Raw genomic sequence first — 24,551 nt, 5'->3', positions numbered from 1 at the left:
CCTCTGCCTCCATGAGTAGATCTCCTTTTTGGTCCCTGATCAGCCCCACCCCTCCTCTTACTACCCGTTTACATGCCTATGGAAGACTTTTGGATTCCCTTTTGTGTTTGCTGCCAGTCTGTTCTCCTACTCTTCCTATGCCCCTTTGAGACCAGCTAATATACAAGGCAGAAAAATAATCACTTGCTATCAACAACATCTTACTGCACTGCTCCTGTAAAGAGCCTTGAGACGTGTTACTACGTTAAGGTGCCTCACAAGAGCAATTATCAAACAAAATTTGACACCGAGACACATAATATATATCAATGATTTGGATGAGGGAACCAAATGTAATACTTCCAAGTTTGCTGATGACACAAAACTAGGTGGGATCGTGAGTTGTGAGGAGGATGCAAAGAGGCTTCAGGACGATTTAAACATGTTGAGTGAGTGGGCAAATACATGGCAGATGCAGTATAATGTGGATAAATGTGAAGTTATCCACTTTGGAAGGAAAAACAGAAAGGCAGAGTATTAATTAAATGGTGTTAGATTGGGAAATGTTGATGTACAAAGGGACCTGGGTGTCCTTGTACACCAGTCACTGAAAGCAAACATGTAGGTGCAGCAAGCAGTTAGGAAGGCAAATGGTATGTTGGCCTTCATTGCAAGAGGATTTGAGTATAGGAGCAAGGATGTCTTACTGCAGTTATACATGGCCTTGGTGAGACCACACCTGGAGTATTGTGTGCAGGTTTGGTCTCCTTACCTAAGAAAGGATATACTTGCCATAGAGAGAGTGCAGCGAAGGTTCACCAGACTGATCCCTGGGATGGCAGGACTGTCATATGGGGAGAGATTGGGTCGACTTGGCTTGTATTCACTGGAGTTTCGAAGAATGAGAGGGGATCTCATTGAAACATATAAAATTCTGACAGGGCTAGACAGACTGGATACAGGGAGGATGTTTCCCCTGGCTGGGGGGGGGGGGGCAGAACGAGGGGTCACAGTCTCAGGATACAGGGTAGGACATTTAGGATGGAGATGAGGAGAAATTTCTTCACTCAGAGGGTGGTGAACCTGTGGAATTCTCTACCACAGAAGGCTGTGGAGGACAAGTCACTGAATATATTTAAGAAGGAGCTAGATAGATTTCTAGACACAAAAGGTAACAAGGGGTATGGGGAGAGAGCAGGAATATGGTATTGAGATAGAGGATCAGCCATGATCATATTGAATGGCAGAGCAGGCTCGAGACACCGAATGGCCTACTCCTGCTCCTATTTTCTATGTTTCTATGTTTAGGACAGGTGAGGTCACAGAGGAACATAGGAACAGGAGTGGGCCATTCAGCCCCTCGTGCCTGCTCCGCCATTTGATAAGATCATGGCTGATCTGTGATCTAACTCCATATACCTGCCTTTGGCCCATATCCCTTAATACCTTTGGTTGCCAAAAAGCTATCTATCTCAGATTTAAAATTATCAATTGAGCTAGTATCAATTGCCTTTTGCAGAAGAAAGTTCCAAACTTCTACCAACCTTTGTGTGTAGAAATGTTTTCTAATCTCACTCCTGAAAGGTCTGGCTCTAATTTTTAGACTGTGCTCCCTACTCCAAGAATCCCCAACCAGCGGAAATAGTTTCTCTCTATCCACCCTATCTGTTCCCCTTAATATTTTATAAACTTCGATCAGATCACCCCTTAATCTTCTAAACCCGAGAGAATACAACCCCAATTTGTGTAATCTCTCCTCGTAACTTAACCCTTGAAGTCCGGGTATCATTCTAGTAAACCTACGCTGCACTCCCTCCAAGGCCAATATGTCCTTCCGAAGGTGAGGTGCCCAGAACTGCTCACAGTACTCCAGGTGCGGTCTAACCAGGGTTTTGTATAGCTGCAGCACAACTTCTGCCCCCTTGTACTCAAGTCCTCGAGATATAAAGGCCAACAATCCATTAGCCTTCTTGATTATTTTCTGCACCTGTTCATGACACTTCAATGATCTATGTACCTGAACCCCTAAATCCCTTTGGACATCCACTGTTTTTAACTTTTTACCATTTAGAAAGTACCCTGTTCTATCCTTTTTTGATCCAAAGTGGATGACCTCACATTTGCCCTACATTGAATTCTATTTGCCACAGTTTTGCCCATTCACCTAATCTATCAATATCCCTTTGTAAATTTATGTTTTCATCTACACTGCTTATAGTGCCACCAATCTTTATGTCATCGGCAGGTAGGTATCAAGTAGCATCTTAAAGGAGGAGAGAGAGGTAGAGAAGCGGAGAGGTTTAGGAGGGAATTCCAGAGCTTAGGGCCTAAGCAGCTGATGGCACGACCGCCCATGGTGAAGCGTTGAAAATCAGGGATGTGCCTAACCAAGAGGCTGCAGGAAAATAGAGCTGATTCAAGTTTATCCAGACACAAAATGCAGTTACTGACGTGAATGGCAAGTCGGGATCCAGCAAGATTATGAATCCACTTGCGGGGGAGACCAGAACTAGGGGCCATAAATATAAGATAGTCATTAATAAATCCAATTGAGAATTCAGGTCAAACTTCTTTACCCAGAGAGTGATGAGAATGTGGAACTCGCTACCACATGGAGTAGTTGAAATGAATAGCATAGATACATTTAAGGGGAAGCTAGATAAACACATGAGGGATAAAGGAATGGAATGGTATCCTGATAGGGTTAGATGAATTAGGGAGGGAGGAGGCTCGTGTGGAGCATAAACACCAGCATGGACCAGTTGGGCTGAATGGCCTGTTTCTGTGCTGTATGTTCCATGTAATTGTATATAAGGTTGTGAATCTTCAACTATGCCATTCATAATTGTGCTTGACAGAATTCTTCAAATCTCTCTGTGTCTCCAGCTCCCTCTCCTCCTCTAAGACTCTCCATAAAACCTACCTTTTTGATCAAGATTTTGGTCACCCCCTCCGAATATCTCCTTTTTTGGCTCAGCACCCATTTTATTCTTACAGCTTTGTGAAGCAACTTGGGATATTTATGTAAATATATGTCTATCTATCTCTCTCGCTCTCATATATATATCACTATACAAATGGAGTTTATGTTGTTCTATATGAAAATAATGAATTAAATCATTATAGATAAGGAAAAGGATGAAGGAAACTGACTGGGGAATTGTATTCATGGAAAATATACCAAGCAAGAGTTTTTGAACGAGAAACAAAATATCAATAAAATTAAAAGTTAATCTGCACAGATTCCTGATTGGTCTATTCCAATGAAACATGACTGCTCTAAAATACCAAAGAAAGCAATAAGGTAAAGTGATTGAGAAAACAAATCACAAAGTTATCAAAAAAAGGCAGACTCAAGAGTGAACAGGAATCTTTTGAATGGTGAGGCCTGAGGCTCTCCAAATATTAGACCTTGGGCCTCATTTCAACGTAGCCGGTGAAGAGGACTCCAAGTAGGCCGGTAAATGGAGTTAAGATACAGATCAGCCATGATCTAATTGAATGGCAGAATACGCTCAAGGGGCTGAATGGCCTACTCCTGTCACTATGTTGCTAAGTTTAGGTCACTGCTAGCTTGCAGAGGCCCTCGGGTAAGTGTTGTTGGGGATGGTGCCCTGGGTCATGGGTCGTGGGGGTTGATGTCAGAAAACATCTCAAGAAGCTTCACAGGAGCGTAATCGGACACCGAGCCAATGAAGGAGATATTAGGAGGGGTGACTACTACCTAGGTCAAAGAGATAGATTTTAAGGAGCGTCTTAAAGGAGGACATAAAGGAGGAGAGGTTTAGGGAAGGGAATTCCAGAGCTCAGGGCCTGGATAGCTGAAGGCAGGGCCTCCAATGATGGCGCCAAAAGAGTAAGCGATCCACAAGAGGCCAGAGTTGGAGGAGCACTGAGATCTCAGAGGGTTGTAAGGCTGGAGGAGGTTACAGAGATAGGGAGCAGTGAGGCCATGGAGGAATTTGAACTTGAGGATGAGAATTTTAAAAATTGAGGCATTAGTGGACTGGGAGCCAATGTTGGTCAGTGAGCACTGGGGCGATGGGTGAATGGGACTTACGGGGTGAGGGTTTGGGCAGCAGTTTTTGGAGTCAGGCCACAATCCAGGTCCAGGCCTGGACCCTTAAGTAGCCCCCACACGTGCCACTGAAGTAACTAATATGCCTCCTTTCACCAGCCATCAGGGATCCGCTGGACCTCTGAGAGACGAGGGCCACGGAAACTCCTGGGTTTAGGAGACCCCAACGCACTTGTCCCCATCCCCTCTGTATCAGTGGCCTTGTTAAGGGCTGCCAGAGGATTCAACCACAACAAAGGCCTCAGGAAACCCATGGGGACAATGAGGATCCAATGTGTCAGACAGGACTTGGCCAAGAGGAGAGAACTTCTAGGCTTGGAGTTTCCTCAGACCCAGCCTGGATTCTGTCAGGCAGCTGATATGCTGAGTTAGAGGAGGTATACTGGCCTCCCAGCTGGTGGAAGTGAGGCGCAACTGGGGGTCCAGGTCCGTGTCTCGGCCTAGACACCCGGAAAAAAGGATGCAATCTCTGGGCCTTAATCAGCCCTCTGGCAAAAGGGCCCATCACAAAGTACTTCAACGTTGGTGGCCCTGGATTGGGGGAGAGCAGCTGGCCAGCACCACTTCTCCTTCCTCCTCTGATGTCGTGGGGCACCCAAGATGTTCCCATAGTGGCTCAGGCTCCTGCCCAGGTTATCAATAATCAGGCAACCTCCGTTGACCCTTCTTAATGGCAATAAACTAGGAGCTGTGGAAGAGCAAAAGGATTTGGGTGTCCATGCACACAAATCATGAAAAGCTAGCGTACAGGTACAAAAAGGAATCATGAAGGCCCAATTTCCCTACTCTCCAAAAGCCTCACAACTCTACCTAGAAGACAAAACTCTTTTGAGGCGACACTTCATAAGTGCACAAAATAGGAACCTAATTCATGGCGGTGGAGATTAATGGGAACATACAACAACTTGCATTTATATAGTGCCGTTAATGTAGTAAAACGTCCTAAGGCACTTCACAGGAGTGATGATCAAACAAAATTTGACACTAAGCCACGTAAGGAGATATTAGGACAGGAGAGGTAGGTTTTAAGGGCGTCTTAAAGTAGGAGAGAGAGGTAGAGAGGCAGAGAGATTTAGGGAGGAAATTTCAGAGCTCAGGGCCTAGACAGCTGAAGGCACAGCCGCCAGTGGTGGAACGAAGAACAGAAGAAAACATGGAAGGGAAGTAAATGAGAAAGTGTCAGTAATCTGCACTGACGGCCTTGGGAGACTTTGGAGCTCTGTCCATGAAATCACATTGACTAAATTAAAAAACATAGCACTGCAGACAGTGAATTTATGTTAACATCGAATGCGTTGCCTGTTGCTTTACACTAGTGTAATGCCATCTGTCTGCTTATGTGGACTGGCACTGTACAAATGAATGCAATCAACTCATTCCCACATCACCTTGAGACAATCTCCTGCAGCTTCCAGTCATCTTGCCACCTGCTTCTCGCTGGATCCAGGACAGAAGATCCAGGGGGTTAATAGGGCCATGTAGCGCCTGAAAAGTAGGTACTAGGTGGCCCAATTTAACCCCCTGGACCGCCTAAGGCCCCAAAATGGCAGGCAGGAAGCATGCCTCCTCTGAACGTAGGTGCACACCTGGCACCAACCAGTAATTCAGCGGAGGCATTTAAAGGAGAGCGGGATGATGGAATGACATCATCCGGGAGATTTCCCATCATCAGACCCTTCTCTATGTCGCATGCTCAAATCCAGTGCAGTACTGAGGGAGTGCTGCACTGTCAGAGCAGCCTTCTTTCAGATGAGACGTCTGCTCTCTCAGGTGAACATAAAAGATCCCACAGTACTATTTCGAAGAAGAACAGGGGAGTTCTCCACGTGTCCTGGCCAATATTTATCTCTCAACCATCACCACTAAAATCAGATTATCTGCTCATTGCTGTTTGTGGGACCTTGCTGTGCACAAATTGGCTGCCATGTTTCTTACATTACAACAGTGACTACACTTCAAAAAAGTACTCCATTGGCTGTAAAGCGCTTTGGGATGTCCTGAGATCGTGAAAGATGCTATAAAAACGCAAGTCTTTCTTTCTAGGTATTTGGATGGCTTCTCAGAGATAAGGGGTATCCTCCTTCAATCATAGCTCCTGACCCCAGTCAAGATTCCCCTCAATGATGTTGAGGAGAGATCAATGAGGCCCATTTATCCACCATAGTCACTACACAGCACACTTTTGGAACACTTCGATTTTAAAATTCTCATCTTTGTTTTCAAATCCCTCCAAGACCTCGCCCCTCCCTATCTCTGGAACCCTCCTCCAGACCTACAATCCTCTGAGATCTCTGTGTTCCTCCAATTCTTGCTTCTTGCGCATCCCCGATTTTAATCACACCACCATTGGCAGCAGTGCCTTCAGCTGCCTTGGCGCTAAGCTTTGGAATTCCCTCCCTAAACCCCTCCACCTCTTTCTCCTCCTTTAAGACGCTCCTTAAAACCTACCAATCAGAGTGAAGGATTGTGAAATAAACAGCACCAGCACTGAGAAGGAAATGTAAATTAGAGTGGGTGAATTAAATGTCAAATCAGGTACAGAAAGAGAAATAAAGAGAGGGAAAGAAAGATTAGATTAATTGAAAGAGGAAAAAAAGAGACAGAAAGGAAAAGCATTTTTAACTTTAAAATTATATGATTAAATTCTCCAACAACAATTAAAACCAGAAGGAATGAGACTCCACATTTGTAATAGTTAATTTTTAGTGCCAGAGAGGTTGAGTGGCAGTAATTAACAGTTATTACATCAATAAAAACGTACGTAGACTGGAATGTCATAGAGTCATAGAGTCATAGAGTTATACAGCACGGATAGAGGCCCTTCGGCCCATCGTGTCCGCGCCGGCCATCAGCCCTGTCTACTCTAATCCCATATTCCAGCATTTGAATGTATAAGACTTAACTTTCTGTGGTGAGTTTAGTTTGTATCTAACTGCATTTCGGAGCTGCGGGTGGATTCACTGTGGAGCATCCGCAATGCTGAGACTATCGTGGATAGCATGTTCAGTGAGGTGGTCACACCGCAGGTAAAGATTACGCAGGCAGAAAGGAATTGGGTGACCATCAGGCAGAGTAAAAGGACTAGGCAGGTAGAGCAGGAGTCCCCTGGGGCCATCTCCCTCTCAAACAGATATACCGCTTTGGATACTGTTGGGGGAGATGGCTTATCAGGGGAAAGCAGCAAGAGCCAAATTCGTGGCACCATGGGTGGCTTTGCTGCACAGGAGAGGAGGAATAAGAGTGGCAGGGCTATAGTGATAGGGGATTCCATTGTAAGGGGAACAGATAGGCGTTTCTGCGGCCGCAAACGTGACTCCAGGATGGTATGTTGCTTCCCTGGTGCTAGGGTCAAGGATGTCACGGAGCGGCTGCAGGACATTCTGGAGGGGGAGGGTGAACAGCCAGTAGTCATGGTCCATATTGGAACCAACAACATAGGTAAAAAAAGGGATGAGGTCCTGCAAGGTGAATTTAAGGAATTAGGAGATAAATTAAAAAGCAGGACCTCAAAGGTAGTGATCTCAGGATTATGACCAGTGCCACGTGCTAGTGAGTATAGGAACAGGCGAATAGACAAGATGAATGCGTGGCTGCAGGGATGATGTAGGAGGGAGGGATTTAGATTCCTGGGACATTGGGACTGGTTCTGGGGAAGGTGGGACCTGGACAAGCGGGACGGGTTACACCCGAGCAGGACCGGGACAGATATCCTCACAGGAGTGTTTGCTAGTGTTGTTGGGGAAGGTTTAAACTAGAATGGCAGGGGGATGGGAACCTGAGCAGGGAGACAGAGGAGGGGGAAACAAGGACAGAAACAAAAGACAGAAAGGGAAGAAGCAATAGTGGAAGGCAGAGAAAACAAGGGCGAAAAACAAACAGGGCCATAGTGCAAAATAAAACTAAGATGACGAGCAATCTTAAAAAGACAAGTCTAAAGGCATTGTGTCTTAATGCACGGAGCATTCGCAATAAGGTAGATGAATTAACAACGCGGATAGATATTAAAGGTTATGATATAATTGTGATTACGGATACATGGCTGCGGGGTGACCAAGGATGGGAACTGAACGTCCAAGAGTATTCAGTATTTAGGAAGGACAGGCAAAAAGGGAAAGGAGGTGGGGTAGCGTTGTTAGTAAAGGAGGAAATCAATGCAATAGTGAGGAAGGATATTGGCTCGGAAAATCACGATGTGGAATCTGTATGGGTGGAGCTAAGAAACACCAAGGGGCAGAAAACGTTGGTGGGGGCTGTCTATAGGCCCCCAAACAGTAGTGGAGATGTAGGGGAAGGCATTAAACAGGAAATTAGAGACGCATGCAAGAAGAGTACAACTATAATCATGGGTGACTTTAATCTACATATAGATTGGTCAAACCAAATTAGCAACAATAGTGTGGGGGAGGAACTCCTGGAGTGTGTACGTGATGGATTTCTAGACCAATACATTGAGGAACCAAACAGAGAACAGGTGATCCGAGACTGGGTATTGTGCAATGAGAAAGGATTAATTAACGATCTTGTTGTGCGGGGTCCCTTAGGGAAGAGTGACCATAACATGATAGAATTCCTCATTAAGATGGACAGTGAAGTAGTTGAATCCAAAACTAAAGCCCTGAATCTAAATGAAGGAAATTATGAAAGTATGAGGTACAAGTTGGCTATGATCGATTGGGGAACTTTACTAAAAGGGATGACGGTGGATAGGCAATGGCTAATATTTAAAGAACGTGTGCAGGGAATACAACAATTATTAATTCCTGTCTGGTGCAAAAATAAAACAGGAAAGGTGGCTCAACTGTGGCTTACAAAAGAAATTAGGGATAGTATTAGATCCAAAGAGGAGACATAAAAAATTGCCAGAAAAAGCAGCAAGCCTGAGGATTGGAAGCAGTTCAGAATTCAGCAAAGGAGGACAAAGAGATTGATTAAGAGGGGAAAAATAGAGTATGAGAGTAAACTAGCAGGGAACATAAAAACTGACTGTAAAAGCCTCTATAAATATGTCAAGAGAAAAAGATTAGTGAAGGCAAATGCAGGTCCCTTACAGTCAGAAATGGGGGAAATTATAATGGGGAACAAAGAAATGGCAGAACAATTAAACACATACTTTGATTCTGTCTTCACAAAGGAGGACACAAATAACCTGCCAGAAATGTTAGGGAACCAAGGGTCGAGTGAGAGGGAGGAACTGAAGGAAACCAGTATTTGTAAAAAAATAGTGCCAGGGAAATTAATGGGGCTAAAGGCTGACAAATCCCCAGGGCCTGATAATCTGCATCCCAGAGTACTAAAGGAAGTGGCCCTGGAAATAGTGGATGCATTGGTGATCTATTCTATAGACTCTGTTACAGTTCCTACAGATTGGAGGGTGGCAAATGTAACCCCATTATTTAAAAAAGGAGGGAGAGAAAAAATTAGTTAGCCTGACATCAGTAGTGGGGAAAATGCTAGAGTCTATTATAAAAGATGTGATAACAGAACACTTGGAAGGCATTAACGGGATTGGACAAAGTCAGCATGGGTTTATGAAAGGGAAATCATGCTTAACAAATCTACTGGAGTTTTTTGAGGATGTAACTTATAGAATAGATAGGGGAGAACCAGTGGATGTGGTGTATTTGGATTTTCAGAAGGCTTTTGATAAGGTCCCACACAAGAGGTTAGTGTGCAAAATTAAAGCACATGGGATTGGGGGGAATATACTGGCATGGATTTAGAATTGGTTGACAGACAGGAAACAGAGCGTAGGAATATAACAGGTCTTTTTCCGGGTGGTAGGCAGTGACTAGTGGGGTACCGCAGGGATCAGTGCTTGGGCCCCAGCTATTCACAATATATATCAATGATTCGGATGAGGGAACGGAATGTAACATTTCCAAGTTTGCAGACGACACAAAGCTGGGGTGGAATGTGAGCTGTGAGGAGGATGCAAAGAGGCTCCAATGTGATTTAGGCAAGTTGGATGAGTGGGCAAGAACATGACAGATGCAGTATAACGAGGTTATCCACTTTGGTTGTAAAAACAGAAAGGCAGATTATTATCTGAATGGCGATAGATTGGGAAAAGGGGAGGTGCAACGAGACCTGGGTGTCCTTGTACACCAGTCGCTGAAAGCGAGCATTCAGATGCAGCAAGCAGTTAGGAAGGCGAATGGTATGTTGGCCTTCATTGCAAGAGGATTTGAGTACATGAGCAGGGATGTCTTACTGCAGTTATACAGAGCCATGGTGAGACCACATCTGGAGTATTGTGTGCACTTTTGGTCTCCTTATCTGAGGAAGGATATCCTTGCCATGGAGGGAGTGCAACAAAGGTTTACCAGACTGATTCCTGGGACGTATGAGGAGAGATTGGGTCGACTAGGCCTATATTCACTAGAGTTTAGAAGAATGAGAGGTGATCTCATCAAAATATATAAAATTCTAACAGGACTAGACAGACTAGATGCAGGGAGGATGTTCCCGATGGCTGGGGAGTCCAGAACCAGGGGTCACAGTCTCAGGATACGGGGTATGCCATTTAGAATCGAGATGAGGAGAAATTTCTTCACTCAGAGGGTGGTGAACCTGTGGAATTCTCTACCACAGAAGGCAGTGGAGGCCAAGTCATTAGATGTATTCAAGAAGGAGATAGATATATTTCTTAATGCTAAAGGGATCAAGGGATATGGGGAAAAAGCAGGAACAGGGTACTGAATTAAACGATCAGCCATGATCATTTTGAATAGCGGAGCAGGCCGGAAGGGCCGAATGGCCTACTCTTGCTCCTATTTTTCATGTTTCTATGTAGCTACTGTTCAATTACAGGAACTTCACACCGTTCAATGTATTTCAATGGTGAGCAGACAGCGAGATGCCGTTTTCACAAAGCTAACGACGGAGCGACACATCTCGGACAGCAACTTCTGGATATTTGAGCTTAACTTCACCTGAAGTCACTGTACCATTTGCGCAAAAATAACAGCGGGCCACATTAGCCTCACAGTTACTTTGACAGAAAACATCTGGTCCAATCTTAGAATCAGAGCTAGGCCATTCAGGAGCAAAACCAGGAAGTATTTTTTACATTAAGGATTGGAGAAATCTGCAGCTCCCTCCCTCAACAGACTGTGGATGCTGGGGGTTTAATTGGAGCTTTCAAGACTGAGATTGATAGATTTTTGTTGAGTAAGGGTATTGAGGGATATGGAGCAAAGGCGGGGAAATGAGGAGTTAGGTACAGATCAGCCGTGATCCAATTGAATGACGGAGCAGGCCCGAGGGGCTGAACGGCCGCCTCCTCCTGTTCCTAATGTTCCTCTGGATGGTGATCTTGATCAGCAGGAGATTGAAGATGAACTAAAAGGTCATCCTGTGCCTGGTGTAAGAAATGTTAAAAGTGCTGTAATAATGGACATGTTCTCTTAGAAACAATATCATGGGAAGTATGATGTTCAGGAGCACAAGCCTGGCTGATCTGTATCTTAACTCAATTTACCTGCCTTGTTTCCGTAACCCTTAATACCCTTGCCTAACAAAATCCATCAATCTCAGTTTTTAAATTTTCCATTGACACCCAGCCTCAACTGCCTTTTGGAGAGAGAGTTCCAGATAGAAGGAGAGAGGCAGAGACAGAGCATGAGAGCTAGTGACAGAGACAAAGTGGGAGATGGAGTGAGAGACATGGAGAGGGAGAGTGACAGGGCAAAGATAGAGACAATGTGAGATAGAGAGGTAGAGAGAGAGCACGAGAACAAATGACCGAAAGAAGCAAGGCAAGAGACAAAGCAACAGAGACAGAGAGAGAGAGAGAGAGGGGGAAAGCGAGACAGAGATAGAGACAGAGACCGAGAGAGAGACAGAGACAGAGAGAGAGACAGAGATAGAGACAGAGACAGAGAGAGAGAGAGACAGAGACAGAAACAGAGAGAGAGACAGAGACAGAGACAGAAACAGAAACAGAGACAGAGAGAGGGAAAGCGAGACAGGCAGAGAGCAAGACAGAGAGAGAAAGCTAGACAGGCAGAGAACGAGATAGTGCAAGTCAGACAGGGCAAGACAGACAGACAGAGCGCGACACAGATAGAACGAGAGAGAGGGAGGCAGAGTGAGGGAGGGAGGCAGAGTGAGGGAGGGAGGCAGAGTGAGGGAGGGAGGCAGAGTGAGAGAACGAGAGAGAAAAAATGAGGGAGATAGAATGAGAGCAAGAAAGGCAGGACAAAAGAGCAAGAGAGACAAAGAGAGATATAGTGAGAGACAGAGAGAAAATGACAATGAGAAAGAGGCACAGAATGAGGGTAAGAGGGAATGAGTGAGAGCTTTCAGAATAGATTCCTCAACTGAGCAGAAATTCCAATATAATTGAAATCATAATAAAACTCTCAGTGCTGGTACTGTTATAATGGAGAATCTGCTTTAGTTAACAGTATATTGGAAAACCCAACAAACTACACCAGCTATTAGCTCTCAAATTAGTCATTACAGCACAACAATGGTGGCCTTTAACATAAACAGTTGTATCCCAGAAGCCCACCTGTGTGAAATAAGCCAAGCAACACGCTGATACTGCTCCGACTTTTCACAAATTAGCCCACCGATACTGTGCACTTCCTGCAGCACTTTCACTAACGGAACAATAACTTGGAGCTACAGGGTTGGTGATGAGTAGCAGAGAGCTTCATTAAGCTCATTTGTTGCTGACAAAAAAAAAATATTTTGTTTTTCACAAGAACAGAGAGCTTCAACCATGATCAAATTTAAGCTCTCAAAGCAACTTCAAGACCTCTGGAGAGAAACACATCTGATCTCAGCATCTTCTAAACTGGGCACAGAGCACGGAGGGCGCACATGCACTAAGTAACTGCATGAGCGGCGGCAATTGCAAGAGACAGTCATCTGAGACAAAATATGTTTCCTGTTGTTCTGAACGGTGATTTATGATGCATCACTTAATGAGCTGGGACCGATATTTGTATCCACAAGGAATACCGTTGAGTTTGTAAGTAATTCTTTTCGCACGAATGGCATAATCGTGATTGACTTTTCATTCTCGCACCTGCTGAGAAGCTAAGAGATTGTTTCCCCTGGCTAGAGAGTCTAGAACTAGGGGGCATAGTCACCGGATAAGGGGTCGGCCATTCAAGACTGAGATGTGGAGGAATTTCTTCACTCAGAGGGTTGTGAATCTTTGGAATTCTCTACCCCAGAGGGCTGTGGATGCTGAATCGTTGAATATATTCAAAGCTGAGATGAATAGATTTTTGGACTCTAAGGGATATGGGGACCAGGAAAGTGGAGTTGAGGTTGAAGATCAGCCAGGATCTGATTGAATGGCGGAGCAGGCTCAAGGAGCCGTATGGCCTACTCCTGCTCCTATTTCTTATGTTCTTATGCTTAAAGGTCCCTTTGTTCTGTATCAGGGCTCTTGTAAATGCAAATGTTCTAGAAGTCGACTAAATATTTTCCTTGAACATCATACCTGAAGGAAATGTCGCTATGTCTGAGAATTGCATGCCAGGGATAATTTTCTGGTTTGGCACAGCTGGTGAGAGATGGTCGGTCAAACGCGGGTAATGCGCATTCGAATTTACAACGTATGCTCCCGACGGGTGATACTCCCTGCCAGAAGTGTGAAGTCAAAAATTACCTCATAATTTCCTAAACTGTTAAACATAAGAACGGGAGGAGGCCATTCAGCTCCTCAAACCTGTTCCGCCATTCAATTAGATCACAGCTGATCTGTATCTTAACTCCATCTATCTGCCTTGGTTCTGTAACCCCTAAGACCCTTGCTTACCAAAAATCTATCAATCCCAGTTTTGAAATTTTTTCAATTGACCCCGAGCCTCAACAGCATTTTGGGGAGAGAGTTCCAGATTTCCACTACCCTTTGTGTGAAGAAGTGTTTCCTGACATCACCCCTGAATGGCCGAGCTCTAATTTTAAGGTTATGCCCCGTTGTTCTGGACTCCTCCTACTGGAGGAAATTTGAAGGATGAGAATGATTCAATGATGAGAAATTTGAAATGATTATTTCTTGTGCTGTGGCTGATTTACAGCCACGCACTTGGGGACTGAAATTCCCATTCCTCGATCCATAAAAAGCCGGACATAAAGCCCGTTTTTCAGACTTTTAATTAAACCTAATGAAATCACTGTGAGACGACATGTTCCTAAATGGTGACTATAAGAAATATCACAGAGAAGGTTAAGGGGAGATTTATTAGAGATGTTCAAAATTATGAGGGATTTTGATAGAGTAAATAGGGAGAAACTATTTCCATTGGCAGGAGGGTTAGTAACCAGAGGACACAGATTTAAGGTAATTGGCAAAAGAACTAGAAGGGATATGAGGAGAAATACTTTTACACAGCAAGTTGTTATGATCTGAAATGCACTGTCTGAAAGGGCGGTGGAAGCAGATTCAATAGTAACTTTCAAAAGGGAATTGGACCATTTCTCAAAGAGGAAAAATTTGCAGGGCTATGGGGGAAAGAGCAGGGGGAGCGGGACTACTTGGATAGTACTTTCAAAGAGCCAGCACAGGTACGATGGGCCGAATGGCCTCCTTCTGTGCTCTATGATTCTATGATTAGAATCTAACTGCAACAGGCACTCTTCAGCTACCTAGAGTAATAACACAGACAGGATGCACCCTCGTCTGATCTCAATTAAGTGGACATTCATTTTTAATGCTGTAAAATAAATGGAATAGAAAATAAGATTTGGTTTTGCTGGATAAGTTACAGGCTGAGAGCGACATGATCATTTTGACAGCCTTAGAGTAAACTCCGTGAAGCAGAAAGAAACAAATTGACAAACTCTCGAAACTAGAGACTGAGATAGAATGAGCATATTAAAATATATCATTAATTTATAGTTGAAACGCTGAGCTGTGCAGTAACAATAAACCGTTCATTTTTAATAAAGTTTCCTGTGTCGCTGACTTTTTTAATTAAATTGTGGTACTTTGTCTTCACAGCTTTTTAAAACTTAAAATTATAGCTAACCCAGAAGGCGAGTAAAACCTTTTACTCAGTCGATCTTTGACTTGGATCTAGGGAGACAATCACGGAATGTTTATTCACTGATGGTCATGTTGGATACATGGGAATTTTGGCAGCCAATCCAATTTCAAAATGAATACTCGATAATCCTTGACACTTGGAAGCTGCTCTGCTCTATTTAGATTGGCTTCAGCAAAGTGACTGAGCTGTTTAAAGCCAAAACCAATAATTACAGTACAAAAAAAAATTGGAATTCCTCACTCCTTACAGCTAAGCATGAAAGCACTGAGAAGCAGGTCAGGCAAACAGCGCAAAATATACGCCAAGAAGATGTGAAGAAGGGAAATGTAAAGCTTGACTTAACAAAGAAAAAATACAAGGGAATGGGCAGATCATAATTAATTCCCGGGATGTGGGCATCGTTGGCAAGGCTGGCATTTATTGCTTATCCCTTGTTGCCGAGAGAAGGCGGTGATGGGCCTTCTTGAACCGTTGGTAGTGGTTTGATACAAATGGTGGCTTGCAGGGCCACTTCAAAGGGCAGTTAAGAGTCAACTGCATTTTATCAGTCAGTAAATTTGTATACAACCTTGATGAGACCACATTTGGAGTACTGTGCATAGTTCTGATCTCCATATTATAGGAATGATGTAAAGGCATTGAAGAAGGTGCAAAAAAGATTCACAAGGATGATACCAGAACTGAGAGGATATACTTATCAGGAAAGTTTGAACAGGCTGGGGCTCTTTTCTCTAGAATCCTTGACACTTGGAAGCTGAGGGGTGACCTGATAGAGGTCTTTAAGATACGAACATACGAATTAAGAGCAGAAGTAGGCCATTCGGCCCCTCGAGCCTGCTCTGCCATTTGATAAGATCATGGCTGATCTGATTGTGACCTCAACCCTACTTTCCCGTCTACCTACTATAACCTTTGACTCCCTTGTTAATCAGGAATCTATCTTACTCAGCCTTAAAAATATTCAATGACCCTGCCTCCACCGCTCTCTGGGAAGGGAGTTCCACAGACTCACGAGCCTCAGGGAAAAAATTTCTCCTCATCTTCGTCTTAAATGGGAGACCCCTTATTTTTAAACTCTGTCCCCTAGTTCTAGTCTCTCCCACAAGGGGAAACATCCTCTCAGCATCTACCCCTTCAAGTCCCCTCAGGATCTTATATGTTTCAATAAGATCACCTCTCATTCTTCTAAACTCCAATGTATTCAGGCCCAACTTGTCCAACCTTTCCTCATAAGATAACCCCCTCATCCCAGGAATCAGTCAAGTGAACCTTCTCTGAACCACCTCTAAAGCAATTACGTCCTTTCTTAAATAAGGAGACTAAAACTACACACGGTATTCTAGATGTGGTCTCACCAATGCCCTGTACAACTGGAGCAAAACATCTCTACTTTTATATTCCATTCCCCTTGCAACATTCCATTTGCCTTCCTAATCACTTGCTGTACCTTCACACTTACATTTTGTAATTCATGTACTAGGACACCCAGATCCCTCTGTACCTCAGAGTTCTGCAATCTCTCTCCATTTAAATAATATACTGCTTTTCTATTCCTCCTGCCAAAGTGGACAAGTTCACATTTTCCCACATTATACTCCATCTGCCAAATTTTTGCCCACTCACTTAACCTATCTATATCCCTTTGCAGGCTCCTTATGTCTTCTTCACAACTTATTTTCCTACCTATCTTTGTGTCATCAGCAAATTTAGCAACCATACATTCGGTCCCTCCATCCAAGTCATTGATATAGATTGTAAATAGTTGAGGCCCAAGCACTGATCCCTGTAGCACTCCACTTGTTACATCTTGCCAAACTGAAATGACCCATTTATGCCTACTCTCTGTTTCCTGTTAGCTAACCAATCCTTTATCCATGCTAATATGTTACCCCCTATACCATGGGCTCTTATTTTGTGTAGTAGCCTTTGATGTGGCACCTTGTCAAATGCCTTCTGGAAATCCAAGTACACCACATCCACAGGATCCCCTTCATCCATGTTGCTTGTCACTTCCTCAAAGAACTCTAATAAATTAGTCAAACACGATTTCCCTTTCACAAAACCGTGTTGACTCTGCCTGATTGCATTGAGATTTTCTAAGTGCCCTGCTATAACCTCCTTAATAGTAGATTCTAGCATTTTCCCTATGACAGATGTTAAGCTAACTGGCCTGCTTTCTGTCTCCCTCCTTTCTTGAATAGAAGAGTTACATTTGCTATTTTCCAATCTGATGGGACCCTTCCAGAATCTAGGGAATTTCGGAAAATTAATACCAATGTGTCTACTATCTCTGCAGCCACTCCTTTTAAGACCCTAGGATGAAGTCCATCAGGACCTGGGGACTTGTCAGCTTTTAGTTCTAATAATTTTTTCAGAACCCTTTCCCTGGTGATTGTAAATGTTTTAAGTTCCTCCCTCCCTTTCACCTCTTGATTCACAATTATTTCTGGCATGTTATTTGTATCCTCTACAGTGAAGATGGACACAAAATATATGATCATTTCATCCGCCATTTCCTTATTCTCCATTATTAATTCCTCAGATTCACTCTCTCGAGGACCATCACTCACTTTACTTACTCTTTTCCTTTTTAAATACCTGGAGAAACTCTTACCATCTGTTTTTATATTTCTAGCTAGCTTTCTCTCATACTTTAACTTCTCCCTCTTTATTATTCTTTTAGACATTCTTTGCTGTTTTTTATATTCTGTCCAATCTTCTGACCTGCCACTAATCATCACGGAATTGTGTGCTTTTTCTTTCAATTTGATACTATCTTTAACTTCCTTAGTTAGTCACGGATGGTACATCCTTCCCCTAGAGTCTTTCTTTCTCACTGAAAAGTATCTTTGCTGAGTGTTATGAAATATCTCATTAAATGTCTGCCACTGCATCTCTACTGACCTATCCCTTAACCTAATTTCCCAGTTCACCTTAGCCAGCTCAGTCTTCATGTCCTCATAATTGCCCTTATTTAAGTTTAAAACACTAGTCTTAGACTTACTCTTCTCTCCCTCAAACTGAATGCAAAATTCAATCATATTGTGATCACTGCTACCGAGAGGCTCCTTTACAATGAGGTTATTAATTAATCCTGTCTCATTACACATTACCAGATCTAGAATAGCCTGCTCTCTGGTTGGCCCGAGAACGTGCTGCTCTAAGAAACTGTCCCCAAAGCACTGTATGAACTCATTTGCCAGGCTACCTTTGCCAATCAGATTCTTCTAATCTATATGTAAATTAAAATCACCCATGATTATCGCTGTTCCTTTCTCACAAGTCCCCATTATTTCTTCCTATATACCCTGTCCTACAGTGTGGTTACTGTTAGGGGGCCTATAACCTACTCCCACAAGTGACATCCTGCCTTTACTATTTCTTATCTTTAGCCAAACTGATTCTACATCTATAGACCTAAGGTCATTTCTCTCTATTATACTCATGTCATCCTTAATTAACAGAGCTACCACTCCACCTTTTCCTAGCTTCCTGTCCTTCCGAAATGTCAAGTACCCTTGAATATTCAGGTTCCAGCCTTTGTCATTTTGCAGCCATGTCTCTGTAGTGGCTATCAGATTGTACATATTTATTTCTATTGGAGCTGTCAATTCATCCATTTTGTTACGAATGCTACGCGCATTCAGATACAAAGCCTTTAGTGCTGTATTTTTACTATTTTTGCAACCTCTAGCCTTATCTGCTGGTGCACTCTTAAGTTTGCATAATGATAGGGTAGACATAGAGAAAATGTGTGGAGTCCAAAACTAAAGGTCCTAAATATAAAATAGTCGCTAATAAATCCAATAAGGAATTCAGGAGAAACTTCTTTATCCAAAAAGAGGTAAGAATGTGGAATGTGCAAGGAGTAGTTGAAGCAAATAGCATAGATGCATTTAAGGGGAAGCTAGATAAACATATGAGGGAGAAAGGAATAGAAGGATATGCTGATAGAGTTAGATGAAGTAGGGAGGGAGGAGGCTCACGTGAAACATAAATGCCGGCACAGACTAATTGGGCCAAATGGCCTGTTCCTGTGCTGTAGACTCGATGTAACTCGATGTAACAGATCAATATTTTCTTTGATCTATTTCAAAGAGAATACTGAATTACTGACGAGTGAACAAAAAGATGGGTGCTGGACTTCTGTCAATGGCAATCAGACTTTTCAAGATAATTGTTTAAATTTTAAATTTGAATCTTTAGAGTTGAAGGGGAAATGAGAGGTGTGGGACCGTAGTTTTCTGCAGTCAAATGTGCTGAATGGGCTTTCTGATTCCTGTTTAGCTATGCTTTGTTCCAAAACTGTGAGCAAGCCCCCCTCTCCACCCCCCCCCCACTCCCCCACAATTGATGGGTGTTGTACACTGCCCAACTCTACAACACTCCAAGACCTCTGCGCTCCTCCAATTCTGATCTCTTGTGCATCCCCGATTTCCTTCGCCCCTCCATTGGCAGCCGTGCCTTCAGCTGCCTAGGCCCTAAGCTCTGGAATTCCCTCCCTAAACCTCTCCGCCTCTCTCTCCTCCTTTAAGACCCTCCTTAAAACCTACCTCTTTGACCAAGATTTTGGTCACCTGTCCTAAAGTCTCCTTCTTTGGTTCAGTGTCAATTTTTGTCTGATGGCGCTCCTGTGAAGCGCCTTGGGACGTTTTACTATGTTATAGAAGTAAAGGGAATTAGGGGTTATGGGGAGCGGGCAGGAAATTGGACATGAAGCTGAGTTCGGATCGGTCAATGCCCTGTGGGTGGCGCAGAGGGCCCAGGGGCTGTGTGGCCGGGTCCTGCTCCTACTTCTTGTGTTCTTTAGATTTGTGGTTGGGATCAGATCAGCCATGATCTTATTGAATGGCGGAGCAGGCTCGAGGGGCCGATTGGCCTACTCCTGCTCCAATTTCTTATGTTCTTATGTTAGAACATAAGAACATAAGAAATTGGAGCAGGAGTAGGCCAATCGGCCCCTCGAGCCTGCTCCACCATTCAATAAGATCATGGCTGATCTGATCCCAACCACAAATCTAAAGAACACAAGAAGTCGGAGCAGGACCCGGCCACATAGCCCCTGGGCCCTCTCCGCCACCCACAGGGCATTGACCGATCCGAACTCAGCTTCATGTCCAATTTCCTGCCCGCTCCCCATAACCCCTAATTCCCTTTACTTCTAGGAAACTGTCTATTTCTGTTTTAAATTTATCTAATGATGTAGCTTCCACAGCTTCCTGGGGCAGCAAATTCCACAGACCTACCACCCTCTGAGTGAAGAAGTTTCTCCTCATCTCAGTTTTGAAAGAGCAGCCCCTTATTCTAAGATTATGCCCCCTAGTTCTAGTTTCACCCATCTTTGGGAACATCCTTACTGCATCCACCCGATCAAGACCCTTCACAATCTTATATGTTTCAATAAGATCGCCTCTCATTCTTCTGAACTCCAATGAGTAGAGTCCCAATCTACTCAACCTCTCCTCATATGTCCGCCCCCTCATCCCCGGGATTAACCGAGTGAACCTTCTTTGTACTGCCTCGAGAGCAAGTATGTCTTTTCTTAAGTATGGAGACCAAAACTGTATGCAGTATTCCAGGTGCGGTCTCACCAATACCTTATATAACTGCAGCAATACCTCCTTGTTTTTATATTCTATCCCCCTAGCAATAAAAGCCAACATTCCGTTGGCTTTCTTGATCACCTGCTGCACCTGCATACCAACTTTTTGATTTTCTTGCACTAGGACCCCCAGATCCCTTTGTACTGCAGTACTTTCCAGTCTCTCGCCATTAAGAAAATAACTTGCTCTCTGATTTTTCCTGCCAAAGTGCATAACCTCACATTTTCCAATATTATATTGCATCTGCCAAATCTCCGCCCACTCACCCAGCCTGTCTATATCCCCTTGCAGGTTTTTTATGTCCTCCTCACTCTCTACTTTCCCTCCCATCTTTGTATCATCTGCAAATTTTGATATGTTGCACTCGGTCCCCTCCTCCAAATCGTTAATATAGATTGTAAAGAGTTGGGGACCCAGCACCGACCCCTGTGGAACACCACTGGTTACTGGTTGCCAGTCCGAAAATGAACCATTTATCCCAACTCTCTGCTTCCTGTTCGATAACCAATCCTCCACCCATGCCAGAATATTACCCCCAATCCCGTGATTTTTTATCTTAAGTAATAATCTTTTATGTGGCACCTTGTCGAATGCCTTCTGGAAGTCTAAATACACTACGTCCACTGGTTCCCCTTTATCCACCCTATACGTTATATCCTCGAAGAACTCAAGCAAATTTGTCAGACATGACTTCCCCTTCATAAAGCCATGCTGACTTTGTCCTATTAAATTATGCTTATCTAAATGTTCCGTTACTGTCTCCTTAATAATAGACTCCAAAATTTTACCCACCACAGATGTTAAGCTAACTGGCCTATAATTTCCAGCCTTCTGCCTACTACCCTTTTTAAATAACGGTGTTACATTAGCAGTTTTCCAATCTGCCGGGACCTCTCCTGAGTCCAGGGAATTTTGGAAAACTATCACCAAAGCATCCACAATCCCTACTGCCACTTCCCTCAAGACCCTAGGATGGAAGCCATCAGGTCCAGGGGATTTATCCGCCTTGAGTCCCATTATTTTACTGAGTACCATCTCTTGAGTGATTTTAATCGTATTTAGCTCCTCCCCCCCCAGAGCCCCCTGTTTGTCCAGTGTTGGGATATTCTTAGTGTCCTCTACTGTAAAGACTGAAACAAAATATTTGTTCAGCATTTTTGCCATCTCCATGTTTCCCACCATTAATTTCCCGGTCTCATCCTCTAAGGGACCTATGTTTGCCTTAGCCACCCTTTTTCTTTTTATATAACTATAGAAACTCTTGCTATCTGTTTTTATATTTTTTGCTAATTTCTTTTCATAATCTAACTTCCCTTTCTTAATCAATCCTTTAGTTACTTTTTGCTGTCTTTTGAAGAATTCCCAATCTTCTATCCTCCCACTAAGTTTGGCTACCTTATATGTCCTTGTTTTTAGTCGGATACTATCCTTGATTTCTTTACTTAGCCACGGATGGCTGTCATTTCTTTTACACCCTTTTTTCCTCAGTGGAATATATTTATTTTGAAAGTTGTAAAATAACTCCCTAAATGAACACCACTGCTCATGTACCGTCTTACCCTTTAATCTATTTTCCCAGTCCACTTTAATCAATTCCGCTCTCATACCATCATAGTCTCCTTTATTCAAGCTCAGTACGCTTGTTTGAGAATCAACCTTCTCACCCTCTAATTGGATATGGAATTCAACCATGTTGTGGTCGCTCGTTCCAAGGGGATCCTTAACTAGGACATTATTAATTAATCCTGACTCATTACACAGGACCAGGTCCAAGGTTGCCTGCCCCCTTGTAGGATCAGTTACATACTGCTCAAGAAATCCATCCCTGATGCACTCAATGAACTCGTCCTCAAGGCTGCTCTGCCCAATTTGATTTGTCCAGTTAATATGATAATTAAAATCCCCCATAATTATGGCTGTTCCCTTATTACATGCCCCGACTATCTCCTGATTAATTAATACTTCTTCCAGCAGAGTTGCAACTATTAGGAGGCCTATATACTACGCCCACTAATATTTTTTTTCCCTTATTATTCCTTATCTCCACCCAAACTGTTTCATTATCTTGATGCTTTGTCCCAATATCATTTCTCTGTATTACAGTGATTCCTTCCTTTATTAACATAGCCACCCCACCTCCCCTTCCTTCCTGCCTGTCCTTCCTGATTGTTAAATACCCTGGCATATTTAATTCCCAGTCGTTGTCACCCTGCAGCCATGTTTCTGTAATGGCCACAAGATCATACCCATACGTAGTTATTTGTGCCGTTAACTCGTCCATTTTATTACGAATGCTACGTGCATTCAGATAAAGAACTTTCAAATCTGTTTTGTGACGCTTAGTTCCTGCTTTTTCCTTTTTTAACACTTTACCTATTACTCCATACCTTCTGTCCCTTCCTGTTACGCTTTCCTCTCTCTCCCTGCTCAGGTTCCCAACCCCCTGCCACTTTAGTTTAAACCCTCCCCAACAGCACTAGCAAACACTCCTCCTAGGACAGCGGTCCCGGCCCTGCCCAGGTGCAGACCGTCCGGTTTGTACTGGTCCCACCTCCCCCAGAACCGTTTCCAGTGTCCCAGGAATTTGAATCCCTCCCCCTTGCACCATTCCTCTAGCCACGTATTCATTTGAAATATCCTCCTATTTCTACTCTGACTAGCACGTGGCACTGGCAGCAATCCTGAGATTACTACCTTTGAGGTCCTATTTTTTAATTTACCTCCTAACTCCCTATATTCTGCTTTTAGGACCTCATCCCCTTTTTTACCTATATCGTTGGTGCCTATGTGCACCACGACAGCTGGCTGTTCGCCCTCCCCCTCCAAAATGTTCTGTAGCCGCTCCGAGACATCCTTGATCCTTGCACCAGGGAGGCAACACACCATCCTGGAGTCTCGGTTGCGGCCGCAGAAACGCCTGTCTATTCCCCTTACAATTGAGTCCCCTATCACTATAGCTCTGCCACTCTTTTTCCTCCCAGCCTGTGCAGCAGAGCTACCCGTGGTGCCAGGAAGTTGGCTGCTGCTGCCTTCCCCTGATAAGTCATCCCCCCCAACAGCATCCAAAGTGGCATATCTGTTTGAGAGGGGGATGGACACAGGGGACCCCTGCACTACCTGCATGTTCTTATGTTCTTAACGGTTCTATATAAATACAAGTTGTTGTTGAAATCTGACGCTTTTTAATTTTCCCACCAATCTCTCATTATTTTAAACCAGACAAGTGTTGGCTGCAAATGATATCGAGAGACAGATCTGTTTTTGAAAACTGGAACTCTCTCCCCCAAAAGGCTGTAGATGCTGGGGGTCAATTGAAATTTTCAAGACTGAGAGCAACAGATTTTTGTTGGGTAAGGGTATCGAGGGATTTTTAAAATTTTTTTATTCGTTTATGGGAGGTGAGCATCGATGGCGAGGCCGGCATTTATTGCCCATCCCTAATTGCCCTTGAGAAGGTGGCGGTGAGCCGCTTTATTGAACCGCTGCAGTCCGTTTGGTGAAGGTTCTCCCACAGTGCTGTTAGGAAGGGAGTTCCAGGATTTTGACCCAGCGACTATGAAGGAACGGCGATATATTTCCAAGTCAGGATGGTGTGTGACTTGGAGGGGAACGTGCAGGTGGTGTTATTCCCACATGCCTGCTGCCCTTGTTCTTCTAGGTGGTAGAGGTCGCGGGTTTGGGAGGTGCTGTCGAAGAAGCCTTGGCGAGTTGCTGCAGTGCATCCTGTGGATGGTACACACTGCAGCCAACGTGCGCCGGTGGTGAAGGGAGTGAATGTTTAGGGTGGTGGATGGGGTACCAATCAAGCGGGCTGCTTTGTCCTGGATAGTGTCGAGCTTCTTGAGTGTTGTTGGAGCTGCACTCTTCCAGGCAAGTGGAGAG

This window comes from Heptranchias perlo, chromosome 12 (assembly GCF_035084215.1).
Source record: "Heptranchias perlo isolate sHepPer1 chromosome 12, sHepPer1.hap1, whole genome shotgun sequence".
NCBI lineage: Eukaryota > Metazoa > Chordata > Chondrichthyes > Hexanchiformes > Hexanchidae > Heptranchias > Heptranchias perlo.
This window is presented reverse-complemented; position numbering follows the sequence as displayed.